The sequence below is a fragment of the Dendrobates tinctorius genome, unplaced genomic scaffold, assembly GCF_039654945.1.
Source record: "Dendrobates tinctorius isolate UK_male_01 unplaced genomic scaffold, ASM3965494v1 ptg000293l, whole genome shotgun sequence".
NCBI lineage: Eukaryota > Metazoa > Chordata > Amphibia > Anura > Dendrobatidae > Dendrobates > Dendrobates tinctorius.
Window position 1 is genome coordinate 1,867,271 of NW_027361960.1, and position 11,273 is coordinate 1,878,543.

Here is an 11,273-nt window from a genome sequence, read left to right on the forward strand (position 1 = left end):
ACCGCTGGTGTTTGATAGTTTGGGCCCTATTGAATAATGAATGTTTTGAATTTTCTCCAAAAGTAAAGTAGTTGCAAACTCATCCTTTTAGAAACTTGTTTGGGCTGTTGAGAGGAGTAAAAAACCATCAAAAATTTCAATCCTGCATGATTTTACCAAGAAATGTGATTCTTCATTCAAAACCTGATTTTTGCTATTGGGCTCTATTGAATAGTGAATGTTTTGAATTTTCTCCAAGAGTAAAGTAGTTGCAAACTCATGCTTTTAGAGACTTGTTTGGGCTCATGAGAGGAGAAGAAAAACATCAAAAATTTCAGTCCTGCATGATTCTACCAAGAAATGTGTGTTCATTGAAACCGCTGGTTTTTGATAGTTTGGGCCCTATTGAATAATGAATGTTTTGAATTTTCTCCAAAAGTAAAGTAGTTGCAAACTCATCCTTTTAGAAACTTGTTTGGGCTGTTGAGAGGAGTAAAAAACCATCAAAAATTTCAATCCTGCATGATTTTACCAAGAAATGTGATTCTTCATTCAAAACCTGATTTTTGCTATTGGGCTCTATTGAATAGTGAATGTTTTGAATTTTCTCCAAAAGTAAAGTAGTTGCAAACTCATGCTTTTAGTGAATTGTTTGGGATCATGAGAGGAGGAGAAAAACATCAAAAATTTCAGTCCTGCATGATTCTACCAAGAAATGTGTGTTCATTGAAACCGCTGGTTTTTGATAGTTTGGGCCCTATTGAATAATGAATGTTTTGAATTTTCTCCAAAAGTAAAGTAGTTGCAAACTCATCCTTTTAGAAACTTGTTTGGGATTTTGAGAGGAGTAAAAAACCATCAAAAATTTCAATCCTGCATGATTCTACCAAGAAATGTGATTCTTCATTCAAAACCTGATTTTTGCTATTGGGCTCTATTGAATAATGAATGTTCTGAATTTTCCCCAAAAGTAAAGTAGTTGCAAACTCATGCTTTTAGAGACTTGTTTGGGCTCATGAGAGGAGTAGAAAAACATCAAAAATTTCAGTCCTGCATGATTCTACCAAGAAATGTGATTCTTCATTCAAAACGCTGGTTTTTGCTATTGGGCTCTATTGAATAATGAATGTTTTGAATTTTCTCCAAAAGTAAAATACTTGCAAACTCATCCTTTTAGAAACTTGTTTGGGCTGTTGAAAGGAGTAAAAAACCATCAAAAATTTCAATCCTGCATGATTCTACCAAGAAATGTGATTCTTCATTCAAAACGCTGGTTTTTGCTATTGGGCTCTATTGAATAATGAATGTTTTGAATTTTCTCCAAAAGTAAAGTAGTTGCAAACTCATGCTTTTAGAGACTTGTTTGGGCTCATGAGAGGAGTAGAAAAACATCAAAAATTTCAGTCCTGCACGATTCTACCAAGAAATGTGTGTTCATTCAAACCGCTGGATAGTTTGGGCCCTATTGAATAATGAATGTTTTGAATTTTCTCCAAAAGTAAAGTAGTTGCAAACTCATCCTTTTAGAAACTTGTTTGGGCTGTTGAGAGGAGTAAAAAACCATCAAAAATTTCAATCCTGCATGATTCTACCAAGAAATGTGATTCTTCATTCAAAACCTGATTTTTGCTATTGGGCTCTATTGAATAATGAATGTTTTGAATTTTCTCCAAAAGTAAAGTAGTTGCAAACTCATGCTTTTAGAGACTTGTTTGGGCTCATGAGAGGAGTAGAAAAACATCAAAAATTTCAGTCCTGCATGATTCTACCAAGAAATGTGTGCTCATTGAAACCGCTGGTTTTTGATAGTTTGGGCCCTATTGAATAATGAATGTTTTGAATTTTCTCCAAAAGTAAAGTAGTTGCAAACTCATCCTTTTAGAAACTTGTTTGGGCTGTTGAGAGGAGTAAAAAACCATCAAAAATTTCAATCCTGCATGATTTTACCAAGAAATGTGATTCTTCATTCAAAACCTGATTTTTGCTATTGGGCTCTATTGAATAGTGAATGTTTTGAATTTTCTCCAAAAGTAAAATAGTTGCAAACTCATGCTTTTAGAGACTTGTTTGGGCTCATGAGAGGAGTAGAAAAACATCAAAAATTTCAGTCCTGCATGATTCTACCAAGAAATGTGTGTTCATTCAAACCGCTGGTTTTTGATAGTTTGGGCCCTATTGAATAATGAATGTTTTGAATTTTCTCCAAAAGTAAAGTAGTTGCAAACTCATCCTTTTAGAAACTTGTTTGGGCTGTTGAGAGGAGTAAAAAACCATCAAAAATTTCAATCCTGCATGATTCTACCAAGAAATGTGATTCTTCATTCAAAACGCTGGTTTTTGCTATTGGGCTCTATTGAATAATGAATGTTTTGAATTTTCTCCAAAAGTAAAGTAGTTGCAAACTCATGCTTTTAGAGACTTGTTTGGGCTCATGAGAGGAGTAGAAAAACATCAAAAATTTCAGTCCTGCACGATTCTACCAAGAAATGTGTGTTCATTCAAACCGCTGGTTTTTGATATTTTGGGCCCTGTTGAATAATGAATGTTTTGAATTTTCTCCAAAAGTAAAGTAGTTGCAAACTCATCCTTTTAGAAACTTGTTTGGGCTGTTGAGAGGAGTAAAAACAGATCAAAAATTTCAATCCTGCATGATTCTACCATGAAATGTGATTCTTCATTCAAAACCTGATTTTTGCTATTGGGCTCTATTGAATAATGAATGTTTTGAATTTTCTCCAAAAGTAAAGTAGTTGCAAACTCATGCTTTTAGAGACTTGTTTGGGCTCATGAGAGGAGTAGAAAAACATCAAAAATTTCAGTCCTGCATGATTCTACCAAGAAATGTGTGTTCATTGAAACCGCTGGTTTTTGATAGTTTGGGCCCTATTGAATAATGAATGTTTTGAATTTTCTCCAAAAGTAAAGTAGTTGCAAACTCATCCTTTTCGAAACTTGTTTGGGCTGCTGAGAGGAGTAAAAAACCATCAAAAATTTCAATCCTGCATGATTTTACCAAGAAATGTGATTCTTCATTCAAAACCTGATTTTTGCTATTGGGCTCTATTGAATAGTGAATGTTTTGGATTTTCTCCAAAAGTAAAGTAGTTGCAAACTCATGCTTTCAGAGACTTGTTTGGGCTCATGAGAGGAGTAGAAAAACATCAAAAATTTCAGTCCTGCATGATTCTACCAAGAAATGTGTGTTCATTCAAACCGCTGGTTTTTGATAGTTTGGGCCCTATTGAATAATGAATGTTTTGAATTTTCTCCAAAAGTAAAGTAGTTGCAAACTCATCCTTTTAGAAACTTGTTTGGGCTGTTGAGAGGAGTAAAAAACCATCAAAAATTTCAATCCTGCATGATTCTACCAAGAAATGTGATTCTTCATTCAAAACGCCGGTTTTTGCTATTGGGCTCTATTGAATAATGAATGTTTTGAATTTTCTCCAAAAGTAAAGTAGTTGCAAACTCATGCTTTTAGAGACTTGTTTGGGCTCATGAGAGGAGTAGAAAAACATCAAAAATTCCAGTCCTGCATGATTCTACCAAGAAATGTGTGTTCAATGAAACCGCTGGTTTTTGATAGTTTGGGCCCTATTGAATAATGAATGTTTTGAATTTTCTCCAAAAGTAAAGTAGTTGCAAACTCATCCTTTTAGAAACTTGTTTGGGCTGTTGAGAGGAGTAAAAAACCATCAAAAATTTCAATCCTGCATGATTTTACCAAGAAATGTGATTCTTCATTCAAAACCTGATTTTTGCTATTGGGCTCTATTGAATAGTGAATGTTTTGAATTTTCTCCAAAAGTAAAGTAGTTGCAAACTCATCCTTTTAGAAACTTGTTTGGGCTGTTGAGAGGAGTAAAAAACCATCAAAAATTTCAATCCTGCATGATTTTACCAAGAAATGTGATTCTTCATTCAAAACCTGATTTTTGCTATTGGGCTCTATTGAATAGTGAATGTTTTGAGTTTTCTCCAAAAGTAAAGTAGTTGCAAACTCATGCTTTTAGAGACTTGTTTGGGCTCATGAGAGGAGTAGAAAAATATCAAAAATTTCAGTCCTGCATGATTCTACCAAGAAATGTGTGTTCATTCAAACCGCTGGTTTTTGATAGTTTGGGCCCTATTGAATAATGAATGTTTTGAATTTTCTCCAAAAGTAAAGTAGTTGCAAACTCATCCTTTTAGAAACTTGTTTGGGCTGTTGAGAGGAGTAAAAAACCATCAAAAATTTCAATCCTGCATGATTCTACCAAGAAATGTGATTCTTCATTCAAAACGCTGGTTTTTGCTATTGGGCTCTATTGAATAATGAATGTTTTGAATTTCCTCCAAAAGTAAAGTAGTTGCAAACTCATGCTTTTAGAGACTTGTTTGGGTTCATGAGAAGAGTAGAAAAACATCAAAAATTTCAGTCCTGCATGATTCTACCAAGAAATGTGTGTTCATTGAAACCGCTGGTTTTTTTATAGTTTGGGCCCTATTGAATAATGAATGTTTTGAATTTTCTCCAAAAGTAAAGTAGTTGCAAACTTATCCTTTTAGAAACTTGTTTGGGCTGTTGAGAGGAGTAAAAAACCATCAAAAATTTCAATCCTGCATGATTCTACCAAGAAATGTGATTCTTCATTCAAAACGCTGGTTTTTGCTATTGGGCTCTATTGAATAATGAATGTTTTGAATTTTCTCCAAAAGTAAAGTAGTTGCAAACTCATGCTTTTAGAGACTTGTTTGGGCTCATGAGAGGAGTAGAAAAACATCAAAAATTTCAGTCCTGCATGATTCTACCAAGAAATGTGTGTTCATTGAAACCGCTGGATTTTGATAGTTTGGGCCCTATTGAATAATGAATGTTTTGAATTTTCTCCAAAAGTAAAGTAGTTGCAAACTCATCCTTTTAGAAACTTGTTTGGGCTGTTGAGAGGAGTAAAAAACCATCAAAAATTTCAATCCTGCAAGATTTTAACAAGAAATGTGATTCTTCATTCAAAACCTGATTTTTGCTATTGGTCTCTATTGAATAGTGAATGTTTTGAATTTTCTCCAAAAGTAAAGTAGTTGCAAACTCATGATTTTAGAGACATGTTTGGGCTCATGAGAGGAGTAGAAAAACATCAAAAATTTCAGTCCTGCATGATTCTACCAAGAAATGTGATTCTTCATTCAAAACCTGATTTTTGCTATTGGGCTCTATTGAATAATGAATGTTTTGAATTTTCTCCAAAAGTAAAGTAGTTGCAAACTCATCCTTTTAGAAACTTGTTTGGGCTGTTGAGAGGAGTAAAAAACCATCAAAAATTTCAATCCTGCATGATTCTACCAAGAAATGTGATTCTTCATTCAAAACGCTGGTTTTTGCTATTGGGCTCTATTGAATAATGAATGTTTTGAATTTTCTCCAAAAGTAAAGTAGTTGCAAACTCATGCTTTTAGAGACTTGTTTGGGCTCATGAGAGGAGTAGAAGAACATCAAAAATTTCAGTCCTGCATGATTCTACCAAGAAATGTGTGTTCATTGAAACCGCTGGTTTTTGATAGTTTGGGCCCTATTGAATAATGAATGTTTTGAATTTTCTCCAAAAGTAAAGTAGTTGCAAACTCATCCTTTTAGAAACTTGTTTGGGCTGTTGAGAGGAGTAAAAAACCATCAAAAATTTCAATCCTGCATGATTCTACCAAGAAATGTGATTCTTCATTCAAAACGCTGGTTTTTTCTATTGGGCTCTATTGAATAGTGAATGTTTTGAATTTTCTCCAAAAGTAAAGTAGTTGCAAACTCATGCTTTTAGAGACTTGTTTGGGCTCATGAGAGGAGTAGAAAAACATCAAAAATTTCAGTCCTGCATGATTCTACCAAGAAATGTGTGTTCATTCAAACCGCTGTTTTTTGATAGTTTGGGCCCTATTGAATAATGAATGTTTTGAATTTTCTCCATTTTCAATCAACTTTATTAAATTTTCAAAAGTAACAGTAATGTTTTTTAGTAGCATTAAAATGTAGATGTTACATTTATACTGGTAAAGAAAAAGGGGAGGGGGGGGTAGGTTATGATGAGGGTAAGGAGTTCAGAATGAGTTTAATTGTTTTATTGAGACAAACAAGGGCCAAAACAAAGGGAGAAAGGGGGGGGAAAGAAATATAACAGTAATGTTACAAATATGAAATAAGTTGAGATATAGATCTAACTAACAGTACAGTCACAAATAAATTGCAGGTACAAAACATAGAATTTCAATACAAATAAAAAAAATTAACCGTTGTTTAATAAAACAATAGTACGGTTAAAGAATTGTACAATATGAACAACCATACAGATAATCAATTTGGATTAGGAGTAGGAGAGAGGCCAATGCAGAAATCTAGGAAGCGCTAAAATCTGTCCAGCATTTCCATCTTTTACTATAAGTTATATAGTAGTTGTTTGCAGTAGCATGGCTTTTTTCGTATGATTCATGAAGATTCATTTTATCGACAATGTCGCTAATTTTGGGAACTGAATCTTCTTTCCAGAAAAGAGCTATTGCATTTTTAGTTATTAATAGTAGATGGATAATGACAGAACGGTGAGATGGATGAATATCTTCAAGGTCAAGTGATAACAGGGCCTTATGTGGAGTTAAAGTTATTGTTGTTTTGGTGACTTTATTAATTAAATCAGAAATCTCAGACCATAAAGGTCTGATTTTCGAACATTCCCAAAACATGTGGAGTAAGCTACCTATTTCACCACAATGTCTCCAGCATTCGGGAGATCTACCAGGAAAAATTTTTGCTAGCTTAAAGGGGGTTAAGTACCATCTAGATAAGATTTTAAAGTATGATTCGTGAAGGTTTGCACAAATGTTAGACGAGTATGTTGATTTTAGTGCTTTGGTCCACTGTTGCTGAGTTCTTGTAATGTTGAGGTCTTTTTCCCAGTTGAGCATAAAGGTAGTTTTTTCCGGATTATTACTAGAGTTAAGAAAGTCGTAGATGTTTCTAGATTTCCAATAATATTTATTGCCAGGGTTACATATTAGTAGACTAGTGGAATCTGTTATAAAGGTTCTTTTTCTTAATAGCTTCTTAATGAGTTTTTTTAAGTTAGATAGAAAGTGGAAGTCGCTGATGGCAAAGTTAAATTTAGTTCGCAGTAAATCTAGAATTTTCTCCAAAAGTAAAGTAGTTGCAAACTCATCCTTTTAGAAACTTGTTTGGGCTTTTGAGAGGAGTAAAAAACCATCAAAAATTTCAATCCTGCATGATTCTACCAAGAAATGTGATTCTTCATTAAAAACGCTGGTTTTTGCTATTGGGCTCTATTGAATAATGAATGTTTTGAATTTTCTCCAAAAGTAAAGTAGTTGCAAACTCATCCTTTTAGAGACTTGTTTGGGCTCATGAGAGGAGTAGAAAAACATCAAAAATTTCAGTCCTGCACGATTCTACCAAGAAATGTGTGTTCATTCAAACCGTTGGCTTTTGATATTTTGGGCCCTATTGAATAATGAATGTTTTGAATTTTCTCCAAAAGTAAAGTAGTTGCAAACTCATCCTTTTAGAAACTTGTTTGGGCTGTTGAGAGGAGTAAAAAACCATCAAAAATTTCAATCCTGCATGATTCTACCAAGAAATGTGATTCTTCATTCAAAACGCTGGTTTTTGCTATTGGGCTCTATTGAATAATGAATGTTTTGAATTTTCTCCAAAAGTAAAGTAGTTGCAAACTCATGCTTTTAGAGACTTGTTTGGGCTCATGAGAGGAGTAGAAAAACATCAAAAACTTCAGTCCTGCATGATTCTACCAAGAAATGTGTGTTCATTCAAACCGCTGGTTTTTGATAGTTTGGGCCCTATTGAATAATGAATGTTTTGAATTTTCTCCAAAAGTAAAGTAGTTGCAAACTCATCCTTTTAGAAACTTGTTTGGGCTGTTGAGAGGAGTAAAAAACCATCAAAAATTTCAATCCTGCATGATTTTACCAAGAAATGTGATTCTTCATTCAAAACCTGATTTTTGCTATTGGGCTCTATTGAATAGTGAATGTTTTGAATTTTCTCCAAAAGTAAAGTAGTTGCAAACTCATGCTTTTAGAGACTTGTTTGGGCTCATGAGAGGAGTAGAAAAACTTCAAAAATTTCAGTCCTGCATGATTCTACCAAGAAATGTGTGTTCATTGAAACCACTGGTTTTTGATAGTTTGGGCCCTATTGAATAATGAATGTTTTGAATTTTCTCCAAAAGTAAAGTAGTTGCAAACTCATCCTTTTAGAAACTTGTTTGGGCTGTTGAGAGGAGTAAAAAACCATCAAAAATTTCAATCCTGCATGATTTTACCAAGAAATGTGATTCTTCATTCAAAACCTGATTTTTGCTATTGGGCTCTATTGAATAGTGAATGTTTTGAATTTTCTCCAAAAGTAAAGTAGTTGCAAACTCATGCTTTTAGAGACTTGTTTGGGCTCATGAGAGGAGTAGAAAAACATCAAAAATTTCAGTCCTGCATGATTCTACCAAGAAATGTGTGTTCATTCAAACCGCTGGTTTTTGATAGTTTGGGCCCTATTGAATAATGAATGTTTTGAATTTTCTCCAAAAGTAAAGTAGTTGCAAACTCATCCTTTTAGAAATTTGTTTGGGCTGTTGAGAGGAGTAAAAAACCATCAAAAATTTCAATCCTGCATGATTCTACCAAGAAATGTGATTCTTCATTCAAAACGCTGGTTTTTGCTATTGGGCTCTATTGAATAATGAATGTTTTGAATTTTCTCCAAAAGTAAAGTAGTTGCAAACTCATGCTTTTAGAGACTTGTTTGGGCTCATGAGAGGAGTAGAAAAACATCAAAAATTTCAGTCCTGCATGATTCTACCAAGAAATGTGTGTTCATTGAAACCGCTGGTTTTTGATAGTTTGGGCCCTATTGAATAATGAATGTTTTGAATTTTCTCCAAAAGTAAAGTAGTTGCAAACTCATCCTTTTAGAAACTTGTTTGGGCTGTTGAGAGGAGTAAGAAACCATCAAAAATTTCAATCCTGCATGATTTTACCAAGAAATGTGATTCTTCATTCAAAACCTGATTTTTGCTATTGGGCTCTATTGAATAGTGAATGTTTTGAATTTTCTCCAAAAGTAAAGTAGTTGCAAACTCATGCTTTTAGAGACTTGTTTGGGCTCATGAGAGGAGTAGAAAAACATCAAAAATTTCAGTCCTGCATGATTCTACCAAGAAATGTGTGTTCATTCAAACCGCTGTTTTTTGATAGTTTGGGCCCTATTGAATAATGAATGTTTTGAATTTTCTCCAAAAGTAAAGTAGTTGCAAACTCATCCTTTTAGAAACTTGCTTAGGCTGTTGAGAGGAGTAAAAAACCATCAAAAATTTCAATCCTGCATGATTTTACCAAGAAATGTGATTCTTCATTCAAAACCTGATTTTTGCTATTGGGCTCTATTGAATAGTGAATGTTTTGAATTTTCTCCAAAAGTAAAGTAGTTGCAAACTCATGATTTTAGAGACTTGTTTGGGCTCATGAGAGGAGTAGAAAAACATCAAAAATTTCAGTCCTGCATGATTCTACCAAGAAATGTGATTCTTCATTCAAAACCTGATTTTTGCTATTGGGCTCTATTGAATAATGAATGTTTTGAATTTTCTCCAAAAGTAAAGTAGTTGCAAACTCATCCTTTTAGAAACTTGTTTGGGCTGTTGAGAAGAGTAAAAAACCATCAAAAATTTCAATCCTGCATGATTCTACCAAGAAATGTGATTCTTCATTCAAAACGCTGGTTTTTGCTATTGGGCTCTATTGAATAATGAATGTTTTGAATTTTCTCCAAAAGTAAAGTAGTTGCAAACTCATGCTTTTAGAGACTTGTTTGGGCTCATGAGAGGAGTAGAAAAACATCAAAAATTTCAGTCCTGCATGATTCTACCAAGAAATGTGTGTTCATTGAAACCGCTGTTTTTTGATCGTTTGGGCCCTATTGAATAATGAATGTTTTGAATTTTCTCCAAAAGTAAAGTAGTTGCAAACTCATCCTTTTAGAAACTTGTTTGGGCTGTTGAGAGGAGTAAAAAACCATCAAAAATTTCAATCCTGCATGATTCTACCAAGAAATGTGATTCTTCATTCAAAACGCTGGTTTTTGCTATTGGGCTCTATTGAATAATGAATGTTTTGAATTTTCTCCAAAAGTAAAGTAGTTGCAAACTCATGCTTTTAGAGACTTGTTTGGGCTCATGACAGGAGTAGAAAAACATCAAAAATTTCAGTCCTGCATGATTCTACCAAGAAATGTGTGTTCATTGAAACCGCTGGTTTTTGATAGTTTGGGCCCTATTGAATAATGAATGTTTTGAATTTTCTCCAAAAGTAAAGTAGTTGCAAACTCATCCTTTTAGAAACTTGTTTGGGCTGTTGAGAGGAGTAAAAAACCATCAAAAATTTCAATCCTGCATGATTTTACCAAGAAATGTGATTCTTCATTCAAAACCTGATATTTGCTATTGGGCTCTATTGAATAGTGAATGTTTTGAATTTTCTCCAAAAGTAAAGTAGTTGCAAACTCATGCTTTTAGAGACTTGTTTGGGCTCTTGAGAGTAGAAAAACATCAAAAATTTCAGTCCTGCATGATTCTACCAAGAAATGTGTGTTCATTCAAACCGCTGGTTTTTGATAGTTTGGGCCCTATTGAATAATGAATGTTTTGAATTTTCTCCAAAAGTAAAGTAGTTGCAAACTCATCCTTTTAGAAACTTGCTTGGGCTGTTGATAGGAGTAAAAAACCATCAAAAATATCAATCCTGCATGATTTTACCTAGAAATGTGATTCTTCATTCAAAACCTGATTTTTGCTATTGGGCTCTATTGAATAGTGAATGTTTTGAATTTTCTCCAAAAGTAAAGTAGTTGCAAACTCATGATTTTAGAGACTTGTTTGGGCTCATGAGAGGAGTAGAAAAACATCAAAAATTTCAGTCCTGCATGATTCTACCAAGAAATGTGATTCTTCATTCAAAACCTGATTTTTGCTATTGGGCTCTATTGAATAATGAATGTTTTGAATTTTCTCCAAAAGTAAAGTAGTTGCAAACTCATCCTTTTAGAAACTTGTTTGGGCTGTTGAGAGGAGTAAAAAACCATCAAAAATTTCAATCCTGCATGATTCTACCAAGAAATGTGATTCTTCATTCAAAACGCTGGTTTTTGCTATTGGGCTCTATTGAATAATGAATGTTTTGAATTTTCTCCAAAAGTAAAGTAGTTGCAAACTCATGCTTTTAGAGACTTGTTTGGGCTCATGAGA